We start from the raw sequence: 21,757 nt of genomic DNA on the forward strand, positions 1-21,757 counted from the left end.
ACTAATAGCCTTCATAAACATAGATGCAAATATTCTTGGCAAATTCTTAACAAATTGAATTCGATAATCCATAAAAAGATTAAAATATCATGACAAAGTATAGTTTACCCCAGGAATGCAAGGTTTGTTTAACATTGGAAAATCCATGCAATTCACCATATTAACAGTAAAAAAAAAGAAAAAAAGAAATGACATCTCAAGAAATACAGAAAATGCATTTGATAAAGCTCAACACTCTTTCTGTTAAGAATTCTCAGTATGCAAAGGACAGAAGAAACCTTCTTCAACATGATAAAAGGGATCTGTTATGATTTAATATTTATAATTGATATTATAATTTAATAATAATGGAAACAACCTAAATGCTCATCCATGGGGTATTGATTGAATAAATATGCTATATTCAAAGAAGCAACTACTCCCATTTGAACGTTAGCTGGATGTACTGACTAGCTTTCAAAGGATAGAATAAGAGAAGGGAAAAAGTGACTGTCAAGCTCTACCTTAATCAAGTAATCAAAGTTAACAACACTAGTGATAAGTCAAGTTGGTAACATGTCCCCCTGGTATGATGCAATGAGAGGGGCACCTTATCTCTGTGGTGTTCTTCCCCAAAACCCATGACCTCAGTCTAATCATCAGACAAACCCAACTTGATGGACATTCCACAAAATACCTAACAAGAACATCTTGAAAGTGCCAAGGTCATGAAAAAAGGAAAAACTAAGAGATCAGATGAGACTAAAGAGACATGATAACTAAATGCAATATAGGATTTTCCATGGGATCCTGGAACAGAAAAAGGACATTCGTGGAAAATCTAGTAAAATTATAGTAAAGTCTGGAATTTAGTTAACAGTAATGCACCAATGTTGGTTTCTCAGTTTTGACAAATGTACTACAGTAATATAAGATTTTAACCTTAGGGGAAACTGAATGATGGGTATATGGAAACCCTGAACCATTTTTGCAACTCTTCTATAAATCTAATATTTTTTTCGAAAAAAAAAATTTTTTAAATTGAGGTAGAAAAGAGTGTGTGTAATATAATAACTTTGTGAGAAAAAGAACTTAAATATATTTTTCTTATTTTAAAAAAATGAAAAAGAAACACAGGAAAGATAAACTAGAAGTTGATGACAATAGCTTCCTATAGGATATGGGTAGAATTAGAGTGGATGGGATATGTAGGAGAGCAAGATTTCCTGAATATATCACTTTCTATGGTTTGATTTTTGAAGCATGTAAATGTCTTACGTTTCTAAAATATAAAATTAAAGCAAAAAGAATAAAAACATTGAATACAAACAGAAAGAGTGATCCTAAGGGTATCCTTGCTGGATCACTTTGCACTAAATCCTGAAGAATTCAGAATGTAGGGTATCTTGCTAAACAACTGAATTGAACTCTTTAAAGGACCTGAAGTCAAGAGGAACAGAGTGAGGCAGTGTGGGGTGGGAGGTAGGGTAGTTGTTCTTAGGGACACTAGAGAGACCTAACCATTGATTACAATGTGTAAACCCTAACTGGATCCTCAATTAAAAGGAAAAAATCAGCTATATGAAACATTTTCAAGAAATGGGAAAATTTAGTATTTAGTGTGGTCTGTAGGGTGTTCTATAAGTAATGGTGATGTTCTTGGGTGTGATCATGGTGTGTTTGTCAGAAGATGTCCCTGTTCTTGGCAGATGCATGCTGAAGTTTTTAGGCATGAGGTATCATGATGGCTGAAATCTACTTCCAAATGATTTGGCAAAAGGGGATTGTATGTCTATTTATAGAGCAAGAGGGATCAGACTTGGCAAGATGTTAACAGTTGGTAAATCTAGGTGTGGGATACACTGGTGTTCATTGTACTGTTTTTTCTAACATTCCTATAGGTTTGCAATTTTTCAAATACAAATTAGACTTCAGAGAGTCAGCTTACTGCCTTTTACCTTCTTTCCTTCCGATGAGCATTCTCCATCAGGCTAGGCACTCTGCAACTTTGTCATCTATTTTATATTCATTTTATCTATAGTTATTGGCTTATTTATATTTTCCATTTCTCTTATCAATTTTGCTAATTTGTATTCTAGATCATCCATGTCATCAATATTTTCAAATTCTTTAGCACCTCCCACATATTAAAAGTACATATATGGAGCGTTGTATAAGTTAGGGACATCTCATCCAAAGAAGGTTTCAGTTCCTTTCATATTTGTTGTTTTATTGTTTGACTTCTCACACAAAAGCTAACTATAGAGACAGTCATAAGCAATATAGGCCAACATATTCAATTCCAGTTAGTATACTATATATGCCCCTTGACTATACCAGTACTAGTTAGCTAGGAAAAAGTACTGGTCATAACCTTTTGATGTCAATACTAGGAAAAGCAGAGTCTAATACCATTAACCATTAAATATACTAATGTATACTTATGATTTTAACCTCTCTTTTTCTTACATGCCTTCCTTTCTCACATATTGGAAAGGACAGGATACAGAGAGCCAAATCCATATACATTGGTCCCAGGTCAGCAATACTGCTGGGATGCCGGGCAGACGCAAAGGCTAATCACACAGCAGGGAAAGATTTCCTCAAATGCAAGATGTTTTCCTAAGTACAGCATGGCATTTGGGGAGACTTTTTCTAACCGTGTCTCTTTCTTCTCTTTACATTCATTCTCTATACAGTAAATATTGAAGACTTGCTATCTGAGTTATAAAGAAATTGAAAACAATATTTTTTACCTCTCTGTCTTAAAATATTAAATCCTAAAACCTTGCCAAATGTGTACTTTAATGCCAGCTCATGCTCCCATAAATAATACAAAATAAATATTCACCCAGAATTTTTAATGTCCTTGATATGATTCCCTAATAATCATCTCAAGATTATTTAAGAATTTAGAGAGTTGAATTGTAATTACAAGTAGATGTTTCTCTTATATTTTAGCTCATTTTAGTTTTTAATAGAAGAGGATGATAATTTAAAGAGTTCTAAAGGTGTAATTGGGGAACTAAAATCTCATACTAGGGTTAGTGGCTAAGTGCATGGACCTTCTGTGCTAAACTCCTAACTCTGCTACTTCATAGCCATGTGGCCCTGGGAATGTCACTTTACCTCTTGGCCTTGATTTCCTCATCTGTAGGACAGGGTGAGCAAATACCTATAACATGGGATTATAATAAATAAATTGAAAGTTGGAAACAAGGTGAACTAAGCAGAAAATAAACCAATGCTGGATAAATTATAACAAACATATTTTAAAACTTATCTCCCAGGAGAAAAAAAGGAAAAAATGTCAGAAGACAGAAACAAAAGGGAAAATGAAGCCAGAGCAATAATGCCACGTCTGGTTCTGCCATAGCTCTTTTTTCAAAAATTTTTTATCTTTATACAATTTTTAAAGGTTACTTTCCATTTACAGTTATTACAAAATATTGACTATATTCCCCATGTTGTACAATACATCCTTGAGCCTATCTTACAGCCAATAGGTTGTATCTCCCCCACCACCACCCCTATACTGCCCTTCCCCTCTCCCCACTGGTAACCACTAGTTTGTTCTCTATATCTGTGAGTTTGTTTCTTTTTGTTATATTCATTAGTTTGTTGTATTTTTTTAGATTCCACATATAAGTGATATCATACAGTATTTATCTTTCTCTGTCTGACTTATTTCACTTAGCATATTCTGCCGTATCTCTTGAGTGGGGAAATGGGGCTATCAAAGTTGGTTATGACCAAGAGTTCAGATAAAATATAATCTTGAGAAAGGATTGGGGCTATAAGATGCATGAAATTAGAAAGGGCACACCTCAATTACTGATACCTTTAAATTACTGCATCTTCAGTTAAAAAAAAAAGATCTTACAGGGGGAAAAAATCTGTCTACCTACTAAGGGAAAACAAAGAAGTTTGTTTCTGTCTAACCTCTAGGTGAGAAAAAAAGTCTCACCCAGAGAATTTGAAAACACAGACTGTGACTTCCAAAGGTTTAGAGTCTAAATATATACTACGTGCATGGTATAGTCAAACCTAAGCTGAATAGTTAGAATAAAAATTGCGTAAGGCAAAGCTTAGGAACACAGATTACACAAGGTACTGACTGATGCTAGCAGCTGTCAGAGCAAATATGAGAGCATATGGGTGAATGATCATATTAATCCAACAAGGAACATTTACATGCAGAAGGACATGGAAGAGTGGAAATTGAGGGTGTTGGAAAGAAACGGATTCAGGACTTCAGTTGAAGAAGATGAGAAGTGATGCTGAGAGACAGGAAGTGGTAAGATGGACACAAAAGCTCTGGGCATCACAATGATTTCAAAACAGGTGTAGTGGGAGAAACAGAGTGAGATATCTGAAAGGTTAGGTGATCCCATTGAGAGATTAGTAAGCTACATTTAGGATGCTAAAATTTGAGATTCCTATGATGGAGTAGGTTCAGGATAAGGACAAAGGAGAGAATTCCTGAACAGCAAAATTAATAAATATTCTAATGTTAAAGAAGTCAATGTTAGGTTCAGGGTGCCAGCCATTTTCCCCCTCCTCCAGGATTCTGGTTGATAGAAATGAGACCAATAGGAATCAAAATCTCAGCTCATTAATAACAGTGTCATGCCCTCCAAATGCCCAGCTCTGTGGCAAAGCCAGATAGAATCATGCTGCTGGCAGCTGAGACCAAAGTGAAGGCAGGTCAACCACCTGCCCCAAACAGTCTTTGTGATCAACCTGTCAGGGAGTGTTAAGTCTGCAGAGCAGATTCTGACTTACCTACCTGGTTTTACTACCAAAGTGAGTCATGAGCAGAATGGAAGGTGGAAGAGAGAGTGGTGACCTTCTGACCTGACTATGCTTACCATGTAGAAAAAGGAAGTAGAGAAGAGACCAATTCCTTTTGTAACAATTCTTGAAGCAGATAAAAACAAGAGAGGGAGGGAAGCGGGTGGGGACAGAAAGGAGGGAAGGGAGAGAAAAGAAAGGAGGGAGAACAATAGAGCATAAGAATGTGAGAGGGAGGGTAGGAGGGAGAGAGGGCAAGCTCCAACTCCCATTTTTGAGGATAGTTAAGAGCACCCACCAGAAAAGAAAAAACTTGGTCAGTAAATGTCAAGTTCTTCTCAATTTTACCAACATATTAGGTATTCCTTCTCATTTAGAGAGACACAAGCAAGAGGAGGAGATTCTCTCCATAACCGCCCCAACCCTAATAGAGAGGAGAGCACAAGTCCCCACCAAAAGAAGTTTACAAATCTTACCAATGAATGAGACAGTGTATAGGTCATCTGCATGTATACCATTGTCATCCATGGTGCAGGTACAGTTACAGCTTAAAGAACTATGGTAAGTCTGTGTATTTGCAGATTTTATCACATGTCTAAGAAATTTTATTTGCCAGGTTATAATACTAGACCATTAATTTCCAAGTCTTTAAGTAGATCATAATCCTAAAGTAAATGGTTTCCTTGGCCTCCTCTATGGCTTTCCTACCTCAGTAATGGTCACGTGAAAAGCCACATGAAGATGATGATACCTACCTGTTGCTTGTGGTTGGAACCTAAGAATCTCAGTGTTGTTCATACCCACACTTAAATTAATCCATCACACTACCATAAACATATTTTGGAAGTTTCAAGCTATGTAAATTTACACACACACCATTCTTTTTTCAAATATATTAAATTTTCTAATTGAAATAAAAGTTATGATTGTTTCTCCAGATTACTTATATATTTAAAATGTATAATAAAAGATTCTTATCCTAATGCATCCATTATAGTATCATAAACTAGGTTTTAAATTCCACTACCTGTTCATACGGAGTCTCCATCTCAGCTACTGTACTATCTGGCAACTATACCAGTTACACAAATCTGCTGTTCAACTGCCTGACCCATTTTTGTGTTGCCTCCAAAGGCTATTGCTTTTTCATTGGCAGGTTCTTTCCTCTTCATCTATTACAAATCTCTAACCTTATCTCCTCAACATGACCCACAGCCTAATAAGATAAAACAGGGAAATTGCATGGGCATTGGATTGGACTCAAACAAAACAAATGGTTCAAATTCTGGTTCTACGAGCCACTAGAAACATAATCATGTATAAAACATCTAGGTATTCTATGTTTTAGTCTCCTTCACTATTAAATGTGTACAATGAAACTGCTATCATAGGCTTATATAGAATCAATGAAATAATGTATATAAATATTAAAACATCAGCAGTGGCTGGCATGAAGTAAACACTGAGTAAATGTTAGTTCACCTTTCAACAAAATGTGGGTACCATTTTTGAAAAATTGGCAACTCCCGCCACCATATCTGAAAGTCATTCCATGCTAGCCTTGCCAGTTATTTTGCTTTTTTGGACAAAAAATATATTTCTTATACTTCCACTGCAAACTACATTTCCCGGCCTCCATTGCCTGCCAGCTCACAGCTAAATTCAGCCCACAGGAGGCACTGACCAGACATGAGAGGGCAGGAGGGAAGGAGAAGCCAGGGTATAGCTCATCTGCTCTCTCTTCTTCATATAGCATTTCCAGAGCAGCTCCCAGTGGGCAGACTCTCCCTCCATGGCCCAGCTTCCTCTTACAAGGGCTGTAAGGAAGAATCTGTCCATGCCTTCCATAGCTTCTGGCAGCTTGGTGACAATCTTTGGCATTCCTTAGCTTGTAGAATCATCACCCCAATCTCTGCCTTGATCTTCACATTATGTTCCTACTGTCTTTATATCTGTGTCCAAATTTTCCGTATTTATAAGGACACTAGTCATTAGATTAGGGGACCACACTACTCTAGTATGACTTCAGGTTAATTTAACGAGTTGCATCTGCAATGACCCTATTTCTAAATAAGGTCACATTCTCAGGTACTGGGGGTAATGACTTCAATAATTTTTTGAGGTGGACACAGTTCAACCCATAACACAGGCTAAGGTGCACACTGGGAGAACTTAAGTGTTTAAAGGCTGCTGCAAAATCTAGACACCTGTTTGAACATAATCTTCATTCTATAAAAATAGAAAATTTGCAAGCATCTTCCTTTCTTTACAGATCATTTCAAAGAGAAAAAGGGATATAATTCAAATGTAATCCAGTCTCTCCTTTATTCATAACCCTAGATACTAAGTGATTGTGAAGATATCAGTTTATGTTTCACTTATATTATGGTATTGAATGATGTAACTGTATATAATTTATGATGGGTCTTCCAATTAGCTGTGTTCCTTAAAAGTCAGGTCACCCAGAGAGGGTCTGGAGGCATATTAATTAGAATCAAATAAGACAGATTGGCATTACATGTCACCACTATAAAAGGCACAGTAGAATCTGAGAAAGAAGAGATTTGCTATAAGCTGTTACAGAAGGAGGAGACGCCATATCAGGGGAAGAAGACAGGATAGAAATAAACTGAAACCGATGCCCTGCAATCCAAGAAAGAAGCAGAACAAAATATTGCTTAAGACAGCCTAGTAAGTAGAAAGAGATAAAATGTTATTAACACAGAAATAACACTTAAAGCCAAATGGGAGTGAGCTGATACAAAAATCTTAAAAGCAAAATTGTTACAAAAAAATAGTTTTAAATTTGTGCTTGCCTTTTGCTTGCAGCAAAGAAAGCGCTGGCATATATGGGAAGGGTAAGGCAGGTTGTCTTCTACCATCCTTTCAAGACTAAGCTGCTATTTATGGTATAGATGCTTCAGAGAAATAATTTTATGGAAAAAGACTGCTTGGGGAGAAGTACAAATTTATTGAGCTCTAACCAAATTTGCCCCCCAAATCTTTGAATTTTCAAAGGAGATACTGGAAGTTAGAAATAACCATTTTCAAAGGTTCACAGTAGCGCTAGCTTTGAAAGAAGTGGAGACTTGAATTCACCTTTGGAGCACACGCTTTCTTTGATTTTTAAAAACCACTGTAATAAGTATTTCTAGTCAAGGAAATGCAAAACAGAGTTCCTCTTTTGAAATGAAGGAGTTTGCTATGCTCTAAGAAAATAATCTGCTCAGTATGATTATGTGAAATAGTGGGTTTTTTTGTGGGAAACAATGCATCTCTAGGTCCAGTATCTTTCTGAGAAATACTTGGAATAATGATCTACAGTGCAATGACTCTATAAATTTTTCCTTGTTAGCAGGCGTGTGCGTGTTTGTGTGTCTGTGCATGTGTGTGTGTGTCTGTGCGTGTGCCCATGCTCTTTGTCAAGAAATTGGCATCAAGAGATTAGGAATTAAGACCCTAATGACTACAAAATCTCATGTAATTCTTAAGCTAGAGGACCACCTATAAGAAGAAATAGGTCTTCACTTGATGAAGCACAACTTAACCAGGATGGTTTGTGGTCCAATGAGGCTTATGCCAAGCAAAATAACTCAGATGCTGGGCAATACACTAATGTCAGATTATGCATTCTAATGTGAGTGTATTGTTGGATATTACAGGTAAGGGCAGTTCCTATAGGTAGGGGGTGGATAGTGAGTGACTATCCTGAAATGAAGATCATTTGGGATCAGAAACTGAGAACTTGATCTCAGACTGTAGTTGAGAAAGAGTTCTCCCTCTTTGGAGGCTTTAGATGTGTGCAGAGGGCTGGCACTACTCAGTGCATGGATATACTGAAGTCTTCCCACAGTGATGGTGAAAGAAATACTTCTCTTTAAGATACACACAGAGCTTAAAGAGTCATACCTAATACTGAATTCAGTTTGCAGTGTCCCTGTATTGGGTACTCTTCTGTTATCCCTAAGTCTTAAGAACATTTGTTAAATGTTACACTCTGGTCTTATATGTGTTTTGGAGAATTAGGAGCAGAACCTATGTCCATGTTTGGGACCAAGTAGTAAAGAGGAGAGCATCCTTATTCTTCCTCCTACAGGTTGAATACTGACAACAGCATCTTCCCAAGGGACAGTTTTTCTAGACCTATAGGAAATGATGACCAGCAAAACTAACAGGAGGTCCTAGTAGGTGAATACCAGAGTACCAGGTATAGAAAGAACTTTACTGGAAATTAACAGAGGAGCTAATTCACCTGATGTCCAGAAGGAAAAGAATATCTAAGGATGACGGGAGTTTGGGGATCAAGGACTCATTATTATTTGTAAGGTAGTAACTAAGCAAACAGGTATTTCAAGCTATGTGCACTTAGAAGTTTCTCTGCTTTGTATTCTGTTTTCTGAATAGCATTATTTGACTCAACTTTGATAAATAAACTAATGTATGCTGTTCTTATAAAAACATGCTTTTAAAAAGTAAAGGTAACAGTACATTCATCTTCCCTTTGCACTTGAGATGAAATACCTGAGTAATAAAAAAAAATCTTATTTCTGTTAATGGTTTTCCTTTCCTCTTGTCCCAACTACCCTCACTCCCACACTTAAAACTTTTAACCAGTCCTGGAAAATGGTAGAAAATGCCGATTTTCACCTCCTCTCCCTGCCCACTCTTTGATAAGCTTGTTAATGAGTAATGAAATAACCAAAAGGTGAGGAGAAGAAGGAAGAAGAAGAGAGGTTAAGGGTCCTGAATAATCAACACACTAATTAATCTCCTCTGACTAATCCTTGATTTATAAAAGAACATGAAAAATGTCCCCAAATAATAACATCATTCTATTGATAGTCTCACAAAGGAAAGAGAGAAAAAACATCTTTGCTGAAATTATTGAGGAGGAAATGTGCAGGGAGTATATTTCAGACATGAAGGGTAAAAATAGTTTAAATTTCTTTTGGGCATCATCTAGTAGTAACATAAATAGAAATAAATTTGGAAAGGGTGAGTAAAGAGTCATTTTGTCCATGGTTCTGTCTCCTGACAGAATATAACACTTGCATTTTCAGCCTCACAATTGGCAAGTTTATCAAAAAAAAAACAGCTACTTTGCTTGATAAATACAAGCAGGTCCCACATTCTCTCCAATAAACAGACTCTTGTACATCCTGTCCAAAGAGACTGGATAATTTTTTTTTGTAAAAGTAAATGTCATTTTAGGATTAAATAATTACCTCATATTTTTAGAAATTAAGGCATGTCTGTGATTTAACAAATAAGTTAATGTAAAGTATTTGTTCTACCTATGCCCCCATAAAGAAAAGAAAAGGCTAACTAGAAATTTTGTGGGCTGATAAATTTGTGGTATTTCCTAATAAAATAAGTCTACCATCTTGGATAGAGAATTTCAGTCTTCCTCAATCACTTGGGCATCCCATGCTTTCCTAAAAGAAAATGCTTTATGTGACTTAAATGCTCCTCCCTGTCTAAGGCTACAGCTAATTAGTGGCAGGGCTAGTTGCCTTTAGTTCCTTGTCCAATGTTTTCTCAGTTATACAACATTGTTTGTGTTCAACACTGCTCTGTTTTGAACTCCTGGTTCTGAGTACTCCCTGGATTCACACATTTTCCCCAACCTGTCCATTCCTTTGTTTTCTACCTTCTACTCTGGTTCTCTACGTCCTCCCAATTTGTTATTACCCATGATGCAGCCTGATAATGCCTTCTCAACAGTAACCTTCAAGAGAATTAGTTAAGGTTATACCAAAAAAAAAAAAAAAAATACCAGTAACCAATCCTAATTTCTCATTTCTTAAGTAAAAACTATAATGCCTTTTATCATCAATAGGTCCAGCTTTTTAGGAGAAACAATATTATCATCAGTCCCAAAGGCCAGCAATCCCAGGAAGAAAAATCTTTATTGAAGAAAAACTCAAAATTAACTAAAAAATGAATATAATACAGAGGTGAGACTTTTTTTTTCTTTTTTGTGCCTTTTGTTGGTTTGCATTTTCCTAGATCAAGTGGAGAAATTCAGGTTAAATTATGTGCACCCACTAAGAACAGACCTAATTAGCTCACGTGTTATAGAAAGAAATTCTTATTTTCAAATGAGTAAAAATTTTTTATGGTTAACTCTGTTTTCTTCATCAGGAGAAAAAAGAAAGAGAAGGGAGAGGAATGGAGGGAAGAAAGAAAGGAAGAAGGAAGGAAGAAAGGAAGGAAGGAAGGAAGGGAGGAAGGGAGGGAAGAAGGGCGGGAGGAAGAAAACTGATAGATGAAACCAAATAGAGACCTCAGAATGTACACGGACTTTACTATTAAAAAGTGAGATACTATATATAGCTTTACAAAGAAACCTTATTATTAGACTTTTATTGCATTTTAATTTTTTATATATCCTTATATGTCTGAATAAAAATAAAATAAAAATATTCAGATAGCAAGATGAGGTGTGAGTACAAGCTTCAGGTTAAAACAGGTTCCATTTGACTAAAGAGAACTAAATGCTCTGGTTCTTTTATGGCAAACATATTCAATTCCCTCAAACCAATCAGGAAATCAAATTATTTCTCTGTTAAGAGGAATGGAAGTACAGAAGGGAATGAGAAAACATTTGTCATATGAGCCCTATTCTAATGTTTTCTGGGACCTATTTATCTCTTGCTTATTATGTAGTCAATATAGAGAATACAGTCTCTAAAAGCTGTCCTGCAGCTCTGGGGAATAGCAAAAAGTTGTATTCCATGGACCTCACAGAGAGAACGGTCTCCCCCTTGGAATCAGGTATGGTTCCCATGGCTGCTCAACCTTAGAAATTCATGAAGTGCCTACGGTCCAGGAACCACCAAGGTAATTTTGCTCTGGATGGAGCTCAGGGAGGAGCCGTTCTTCACATGCTATTGATCACAGATGGAAATATATCTTCCTTAACTGGGTATGCTGCCCTTTAAAGTCTCCCACTTCAATGTAATGGGACAGATTGAATATTTTTCTATGTTAGTGGGTGGAAGTTTTTCCAATGCCACCCAGTTGCTCTTTTCTTACAGAAAGCAAAATACAGATTTTCTTTGGGTGAAACAGACATCAAGAAATAAAAAATAGCTGTCTCACATGCAATGCAAAATGACATCCAAAGAAATCACACATCAGAAATCACACATGGCAGAAGTAAGCTTCCTTTTTGAAATATTTTGGCACCTGACACAAGAGTAAAAGAATTGCACAGACCACCTGAAAAAAAACTATGTTATAAAAAAAATTAAATTAAATAATATATTCCTTACAGGCTTGACCTGAAAATGCAGATTGCGGGCTGCCTGTTCAAACATGATACTTTGGGAAATATGTTTAACAAACTGAGAAATAGTAGTCAGACCTGTAAGAACAAATTGTAGCTGGTTCGAGTGCCTCCATGATACAGAAACTGGTTTAGTTACTATAACCTAAGCAAATCAGGTACAAAGGGATTCAGACCATTATGAAGGCTCTGGTTGAAATAGTCAAATTAATTCCCAAAACTTGATAAAGACTCCTAAACAGAGAAAGATTCCTTTAAGTTCTAATTCAAATGTGTTCTAATTCATTATGTCAGATATAAATCCCAATATAGAATTTCAATGGCTAATCATTTTTATCTTAAGAGCCACTAGTTCCTTTTGAAAATTTCTCAATGCTTCCTCCAGAAATAACAGAATTCTTCCCAAAATAAGTTAGAAAGTAACACCTGGAAGCAGATTAAGGGAAAGCATATGTCTCATTCCGTGAAAAGGTGAGCTTTTATATGTCTGCAAACACTAAATACCGGAGCGCTTAAGAACTGAACGTCATATAGTAAACCTGTGTGAAATATTAATGAGACAAGTTCCCAACCTGTGTGTAATTCAATGAAAGAGTTACATAGGCAGGGAAATTGGCTCAGGAACATCTAATATATTGGTTGAAATGTTAGAGGTGATGTTTAAAGTTTGTAGCCTGTCAATGTAAGTAAGAGTATGAGCTAGTTCACTTGCTGCAATAGCTTACATTTTTTCTGGATTTTTCTCTGTAGCTGGACAACTAAAATAATTTTAGCACATAAAGTTCTCTAAATTATACACCCAGTGTCCTTGTATGCTTCTTGGTCTTTCTCCTAAGGTGAGAGAACTCTTTGCAAGGAATGAACAAAATTTCCTTTTGATTCTTTGTTTTTATTCTGACTATAGTATGACCAGAGCCTAGGCTTTTAAGTAACCCATTGTTATGTATACTAACGTGACTTTTTAAATTCCATACTAAAAATTAAAAAAATGGGGATTAATGTGAATTTTAAAATACCACAGCACAGAGGAGAAAACATAATTCTGCCCAGAGAAATTTAGAAGACTTCACTAAAGAGATGACATTTGAGTTCTGAAGCATGCATAGGAATTTTCCAGGTGAGAAAAAAAGGAAAAGAATTCAAATTTGAGAAATGGCATTTGGTCCTACAAGAGTCTAGTGTAGTCAGGAAATGACAAGCCTTTCCGACCAGCTATGGAATAGCATACACAAGGGGAAATGATGGATAGGTTCAGCATAATTACAAACCAATATGAATTTATTTTATTTTCCAAGTAACAGTTTTATGAAAATCCCCATTTTTAAGGCGATTCTGCATATGCCTAGCTCTGCCTTACTCTGCCTTCCAATCTTGCTCAGAATGGCACAAAACATATGCTGAGGGAGCGTGCCAGCTGAATTGACAAAGAAAATTGATAGAATACACTTTTTGTGTGCAGAGGCGCTGTAAGTACCTTAGTTAGAAAGGAATAAGAAGCAAAATTATGAAAATGGAATGAGAAGATAAAACAAATCTTATATCCACAAAAAGATAGATAACATTATATAGAAAATGTACATAGAAGAAGAAACATTGTTACCAAGAATTAGCATTGGATGGATTAAGTTGAGTTGATTAAACTATGTGGAAATAAGAAGATGGACACAATAGCAGATATTAAAAAGGGAGGGATAAGAATGTAAATGACAATTTTCTTCTGTGTCTTGGACTGAAATACAAAGGCTTATTGGCTGTTTTTCCCATTGTTTAGGAGGGCTGATATAAAACCATATATCTATGGTAGACTCCAAGAATTTTATTCTAAGACTACTTGATCATTCACTCAGTTAGGCCCCGTTGTTGGATCATTTCTCTGCAGATGAGAAATTCCCACCCTACATGAGACATCATGGGAAGCTTTTAAACAAAGGAGTAGTACGGCCAGATTTGTTTCTTAGAAGATAAACACTGGCGACAATTTAAAGAAGGGCCTATGGTGGAGAGAATCACTAGATTCTATGATACATAGAGGATAAATAAAAACTAGCATGATTCAGATAGTAGTTTGTACGAGAAGCAAAATCATGAATGAGAAACTAATAACTGGTTCTGCTACAAATTTGACCAGACCCAATGAGAATGGACAAGTGAGCTAGCAACAGCCAATACAAGCTACTCTATCTCTCTGAACCACTTCTTCACCACACCTGCCAGGATATGATGGAGTTTATGAGAGGTCCTAGAGGAAACTGAGTTTGGTCAGGAGATTTAACTGTGCAATTTTGCAGGAAGTGTTTGGAGAGAAAGGAGAGCAAAGCACTGATTTTTATGTTAGGAGAGATGAATTTCAAATAGCTCTTGAAAAATTAGCAATTGTTCTGGAATAAATACTTATAAACGTAATAGAATACAATTTAGAAAATTATCATACCAGGAGAAAGATAAAGGGAGTTTGGATGTATTCTTTTGTGGCTAGAGAAAGTATTTGAGGAAATATCACATTGGCTTGGTGACTAGCCTTTCAAATTCTTCCTCAGTTGGTAATGATTAATAATTGTAGCATAATCGTGATCATTAAGGACGTCTAAAATCACCTACCTACACCTATGCCTTATATAACAGGTATGCCTTTAGATATTTCTTGAACATCATAAATTATAAATCTAGTACTTTTAAATGTCCTAAAAGGAAGCTAGTTATTTAAAGATATCCTGTGATAGATGTTTGGTAAAGGAAAGATCCTTTGGTAACATGAATAATTCCCCCATATTTATAGGTTAGTCACTTTGAATTTTCATGTACTGAATTATGCTTCCTTAAAGGGAGTATATCCTGACTGGCAATGATTTTATGTTACAAAGTGTATATCTTATACTTATTTCAAATTTCAGTGCAAAATGAATGCAAATATTATTCCAATCACCTTTACAGCATAAATATGCCAAAATATCTTAGCCAATGAAAAACTCCCCACTGCTAAATACATGTTTTCATGAAAAACAAATTAGATACATTTTCCTAAGGAAAAAAATTTTAATGTATTCTTTGAATCATGCTCTACATTTTTTTCCAACACAGCTTATGCTGTTCCTTACAAAGTCAATGTTTACCAGTATATTTATATGATTTTCTTTCTTTTGTTTTCCCTCTATTTGGCAGAACATACAGTACTGTATAGGCATGTGTCTGAATATTTAGCCATACTATGCCAGGAGTCCACACAATGCTTAGGACTGTTTAGTTTAACAAAGAATGTGTGGCTTTTGCACGTGCTGGCACATTTGTATGAATGGCTCCAAAAACTCTATTAATGGCAGAACATACTTGTCATTTAAAATTTACAAAAGTGCAGTGAGTTTAAACAAACCACCACCAACTTTATAAATATTTCTTTTTTTAACTTTATGCTTAAGAAAAAAGAAACAAACAGACAAAAAAAAAAAACACCCTTATGAGTATTGGAAGCATAGGGCAGTCCATCAGAATTTAGGGAAATAAACTTTAGAGTCACCTCTTTGTGGTTGTCTTTTTCCCCCTTCTGTCTTTGGATTTTTATGGATAACAAGGAGAATTTCTACTACTGAAGCAGGTGTTTGAATCATTCACTGGTAGAAATAATTTGGTAATGCCAAACAAGCTATTTTACCTGTGTGGAGAGGTTTGCTTTGTCATCTATACGAGTGCTTCTCAAATTTTACTGAAATATCTGGGATGTTGTTAAAGACGCAAATTCTGATTTAGTAAGTCTGGTTTTGTGGCCAGAGTTTCTACATTTCTCTTCATCTCCCAAGTGATATTATTTTTGCTGGTCTGTGAACTGTACTTTGGAAGCAAGGATATAGATGGGAATCGAAATTTGGGGATCTAGTCTTTATGTTATATTTGATGATGAGTCAGTTATCTTTTTTGAATTTTATTTTTACCCAATTTACTCAGTATTCTTTGCAGATGTGCAAGGATGGAGCATAAAGACAACATAGTAGTATGTACATACATAAGATATATTCCAAAGGCCTGTATTTGGGTTACAGTTCCTCTATACAGGGTGGTATAGTGTTTGCTCAGTTACGTCAACTCTGAGCCAGAGTTTCTTCTGTAATTTGGGAATATGTCCTAGTCACTACATAAGGATGTTGGAAAAACAAGTGAGAGAATATATGTGAAAACTCTAGATACTTTAAAGCACTATAAACCTTTTAGCTTTTGAAGTTATTATTGTAACATCACTGAGTTCCTGAATAACATCAAGAATCAACAATAAGCATTACTCTGTGCTCTACATAGAGTTGTGATGTATTTTGTATACTCCTAATCACCATTCTGAGTCTCCTACCTTTCTTTCAAATTTCAATTTAAAAATTGCCAGTTGGGAGTTGCAACGTTTCTAATGTATATTTAATGAACCCTCCCTATATACAGGTGTTGTGTAGAAGTAAAAACAAAACAAAACAAAAAAAACATGAATTCTGGAATCACCACTTTATGTCCTGAGATTTTTTTAAAGCAGGCAGATAGATTTTAAGAAAGAATGCATAATGAGAATGAGAAATTTTGTTTCTTTAAAAATATCCATACCTGAGTACCTCCTGCAAATTATTTGTGCACCTTCAGGGGTGTCCAAAGACCTTCATGTTTGAGATGAATTACCCTTCTCCCTTAATGTATTTTCACAGGTAGTATCTACACTATTTTCAAGACTCAAGTCCAAAAGTATCACTTTCATGAAGTTTTCCCAATCCATGTTCTACCCGACTCCCTCACCACACAAACACACAGCTAGATGTGAACTTTTCCTCTTTTGAAACCTTATAATAGCATTTTTTTGAAAGATCTTTTTTTACAGAACAGGTCTGTGGTATAGTTATAAGCTTCATTTTCTAATTTCTCTATTAAATAGTAAACTACATAAGCACAAGATCTGACTGAATATTCTGTGACCCTGAATATTTAGCACATTGCTTTGTACATGTCAGGTACCCATACAGATTTAAGCTTCCATTCTCAATACATACATATATATATATATATATATATATATATATATATATATATATATACCTGCTATTGTATTAACATAACATGCGCATGCAAAATATGCCCAAAATTAAAAAGTGTAAAGGATAATATTATCCAAATAAAAAATAGAAATGCTAATATTTTCATCCCATACCCCAAATGCACTCCTAGAAGTTTGGAACTCTCTGTCTCAGAGAATGTAAAACAGATAGATAGAAATCAACTTTTACACTGTATGACTGTACAGTTGTCCCTCTGTACCTGTGGGGGATTGCTTCAGGACCAGCCATGGATACCAAAATCCGCAGATGCCTAGGTCCCATAGTCAGCCCTCCTTATCAGTGAATATGGAGGGCTGACTGTATATCTAGTGTCAGTATAATTTATTGAGATACTGTTCTGTGTATGTTCTCTTTGATTTTTCTCCTGAGTTTAGGAGGCAGAAAGAGGAAAAGAATCTGAATTGGAAGCTCTTCTTGTTTTCTGTAAACCTGAAGTTCGTAGAGAAAACAATATTTGATTCTTGAGAGAGATAGGAGAGAAAGAGGGGAGGGATAGGAAAGGAAGAGAGGGGAGGAGACATCAAGGAGGACAGAGAGAGAGAGAAAGAGAGGCCACATTGGTAGATTCCTGGTGTGGGAAGAATGGGAAAATCAGCTGGTCCCAAGACTCCCAAACCTGGCAAAGATCATCCTAACCCTTGGGTGGCATCAAAGCAAAGAACTTTTGGATTTCAAGGGACTACCAAAAATTGGACCTGGGTATACCATCAATTCTGTAACAGTCTGTTAGTTCTGGGCACTACACAGTGCCCCCCAGTTTTCAAGGTTTTGATAGAAAACAGGAGCCCTAATAATGACTGAGATGAAATTTCATCCAGCCAATCCAGGCTGGATGGGACTGTGAAATCAAAATAGAGGTGACTTAAAACAAAGGATGTAATCATTCTTGCATACCTGAGTATATATGTTCTGATATTTATACCTACTAACATACTACTGCTTTGAATCATTTTTTTTCTATCTCTTTTGATGATACTTCTTAATTCTCCCATTTCTTATCAGTGGCCTTTAGCATAGTCTTTTATATGTATTATGTTCTGAGTAAAAATGTTTAATGGATGAATTCACTTTTTATAGAGTGTTATTAGTCTTATAAATTATAGGCTTTTATCTGTGATTTTGCTTTTTATAATTAGACATTTAATTGTTTTTGTATCACAACTTTTGTTTGTTGTGTAGACACCCAACAATTAAAGGCAGTGAAACCAAGGAGAGGTGGTAATATCCTCAGCAAAATTTAAAGTAAATTAGATGAAAACTTTAACATCAAAAGTAAAAAACGATGGTGAAGCCAACTCATGGTGACCATAAGTGGCAGGTACTATCACATAAAGGCTAAATGCCAAGTGGTTAAAGCAATTACTATACAAGTAATTACCATGGAAATAGAATCCTGTTTCATAATTACAAGTTTTTTTTTTCCTTCTAGAGAAGTTCTGATGTGCTGTCCATGCTACAAAATGTCTTTGCTAATAATAAAACTAAATGTGTCTTTCAGTTTATCATTAAATAAAACCATCTTTCTAGGTGAGATTAACACTAAAGAAACTAATTACTATTTTAATAGGAAGTGAGGATAGTTACAGTGCACTTTGAAAACTTTGAAAATAGATTACTGAATAATCACTCTCTATGTAAAGGTTTGGTCATTCACACAGGTAACTCCAATCTAAATCCAGTAATTAAATCCTTCAAAACAACTTGAATCTGAAACTACTCACTGCATACCCTTTAGTAAATTTCTTAATATGTTTCACTACTCCAGAATGCACAACACAGTTAAATCTTCCCATATGGAATCTAGTTCTTCTGCTCCACAGGACAACAGAATACTACCCTGGAATATCTTTATCTCTGATAAGACATAATTACCTTTTCCTATCTGCTTCTACCAGCCAGTAGTCATTCTAATCCTGCTTAGACATTTAATAGAAATGAAATAATGCAAACCACTCCTTGCATGTCTATTAAAATCTACTTGAGTTTTTGAATACCCAGCAAGCCAGACACATTTTACAAAAGTGTCTTATAGGAAAAATATGTAGAAACCACAGATATGGAAAAGATAGATACTAGTTGTCACAAAAAAAGTAATGGAAAGAGTACTCACGGGTTGCAGAGAAGAGCAGGAACGATTGAAATGGGTATCTTCCCTTCCTTTTTATCACCATCTTTGTGGGGCTGTTAGTTCTGATGCCTTCTCTTCCCCTCCAAAGTTTCCCCCATCTCGTTTACAAAATCTTTATATTAAAGGGAAAAGAGAGAAGAATGGGATGGTTCTTTCTAAGAAAAGATCTTTATAACTATTGTTTTCCTACATGTTGAGAATATTTGAATTTGTATGAAGTCATTTTTTATAGCAAAGGCCCAAGAAATAAAGAAAACTACGTCACTCTTAGGAGAAGATTAATAGCATATAATCCTTTTCTATGTCTTACCAGGAATTGGGTGATAATTTAATTTCATATTCTAATTCATTAGAAAAGTATATCATTTCCTTCCACAGGAGCTCACTGGGTCACAAAAATGTTCATTTTTTGAGGTTTTATTAGAAACCCAATATTCAAAGAAATTGTTTATCACATGTATTTCTGAAGGCCATATTTTGTTCAGCCAATTAAATTTTAGGGGGAAAATAACTTCTCATGACCTTGATCACCTTTTTTCTCTGTTGGAACCCAGCACATTTTACCCACAACACATCTAGAAATCACAATGAGAAAATTCTAACCAAATATGGAAAAAATTGGTCAAGTTAAGGTTAAAGTGGGTCAAAAACAAGCTCCTGGAGGAGTATTGGGCTCAAGCTGATAAAGACATTCCATTCATGGACTGCTTGTACTGTATGTACTGCAGGGGGCTAAAGCCTAAAGAAGAGACTTAATTACTTTGTCTCAGTGGAATATGTTAAAACCAGCTCCATTCTGATCCCTGTGGGTAATGGGATTATTTACCTGGCTTATTCCATAGTTAATCTGGTTAACCATCAATTGTTGTCATTGAGAGGGATAACATATAAATCTGATTCAAAGAATTTAGTTGTCTGAGTTTTGTACATTAGAGGTTCACTTTGTTTGCAGATTCCTGGAGGATTAAAACCTGAATAATCTACAGCTAAGCTTGCATCAGATAATATGAACAAAATCATGTGAATGATACGAAGAGTTAAATGGTTTGGGATGTTAAATAGAAATCTCTTTTGTTACCTATATTCTACCCTAAGAATTAAACTGTGACCCAATATTATTAGCCAGTTATAATGATTAAAACTACATCACTCGGGCTTCCCTGGCGGCGCAGTGGTTGAGAGCCCGCCTGCCGATGCAGGGGACACGGGTTCGTGCCCCGGTCTGGGAAGATCCCACATGCCATGGAGCGGCTGGGCCCATGAGCCATGGCCGCTGAGCCTGCGCGTCCGGAGCCTGTGCTCCGCAACGGGAGAGGCCACAACAGTGAGAGGCCCGCATACCGCAAAAAAAAAAAAAAAAAAAAAACTACATCACTCACTTTATTTGTTGTCTGAAACTCTTATAAATAGCAAGTATATCTCTTTTAGAATATTATACACAATTTACCATATAATTAGAGAAATAGAGTATCTTACTATATTTATTAAAGGAGTTTTGAGTAAGGTATAGGACATACAACTTCTAAAGATTGTACATCCTTGAAAGGATGCTTGCAATTTTCTAAGACTTCATATAGAAATAATATTTTTATGTAAAAATAATACAGCATTATGATGATAAATGATCAGCCTAATGGTACTTTTTGAGGGCCTAGTAATCAGTACTGTGCATTGATATCTTGGTACTTGTCTTCATGAGTTTTGGTTCCTTTTTTTCAGTTTTATAGAGAAATAACTGACATATATCCCTGTAGAAGTTTAAGACATACAGCATGATTGTTTGATTTATATATATTGTGAAATGATTACCACAATAGGTTCAGCTATTGAGTTAATTTTTGTGAGTAGTATAAGATATGGGTCCAGTTTCACTCTTTTACATATGAATATCCAATTATCTCAGCACCATTTATTGAAAATACTTTTTTTCCATTGAATATTGTTGACACCCTTGTCAAATATTACTTGACCATATATGCTTGAGTTTATTTTTGGTCTCTCAATTATGTTCCATTGATCTATTTGTCTCTTTATATGCCAATACCATACTGTTTTGATGACTATAGCTTTACAGTATAATTATAACTTAAAATCAGGAAGTTTGATACCTCCTTCTATGTTCTTCTTTCTCAGGGTTACTTTGCCTATTTTAAGGTATTTTTTAGGAGTGTTTTTTTCTACTTCTGTAAAAAAGTGCCATTGGAATCTTATTGGGATTGCATTGAATCTATAGATGGTTTTTGGTAGTAGTGACATTTAAACAATATTAATTCTTCCAATCCATGAACATGGATTACCTTTCCATTTATTTGTATTTTCTTCAATTTCGTTCATCAATGTCTTGAATTTTCAGAGGAGAGCTCTTTCACCTCCTTAGTTAAATTTATTCTTAAGTATTTTATTGTTTTTGATACTATTATAAATGGGATTGATTTATTTCTTTTTCAGAAAATGTGTTGTCAGTGTACAGAAATGCTACTTTTTGTA

Source organism: Mesoplodon mirus (genome assembly GCF_964341445.2).
Source record: "Mesoplodon mirus genome assembly, chromosome: 8".
Classification (NCBI taxonomy): Eukaryota; Metazoa; Chordata; class Mammalia; order Artiodactyla; family Ziphiidae; genus Mesoplodon; species Mesoplodon mirus.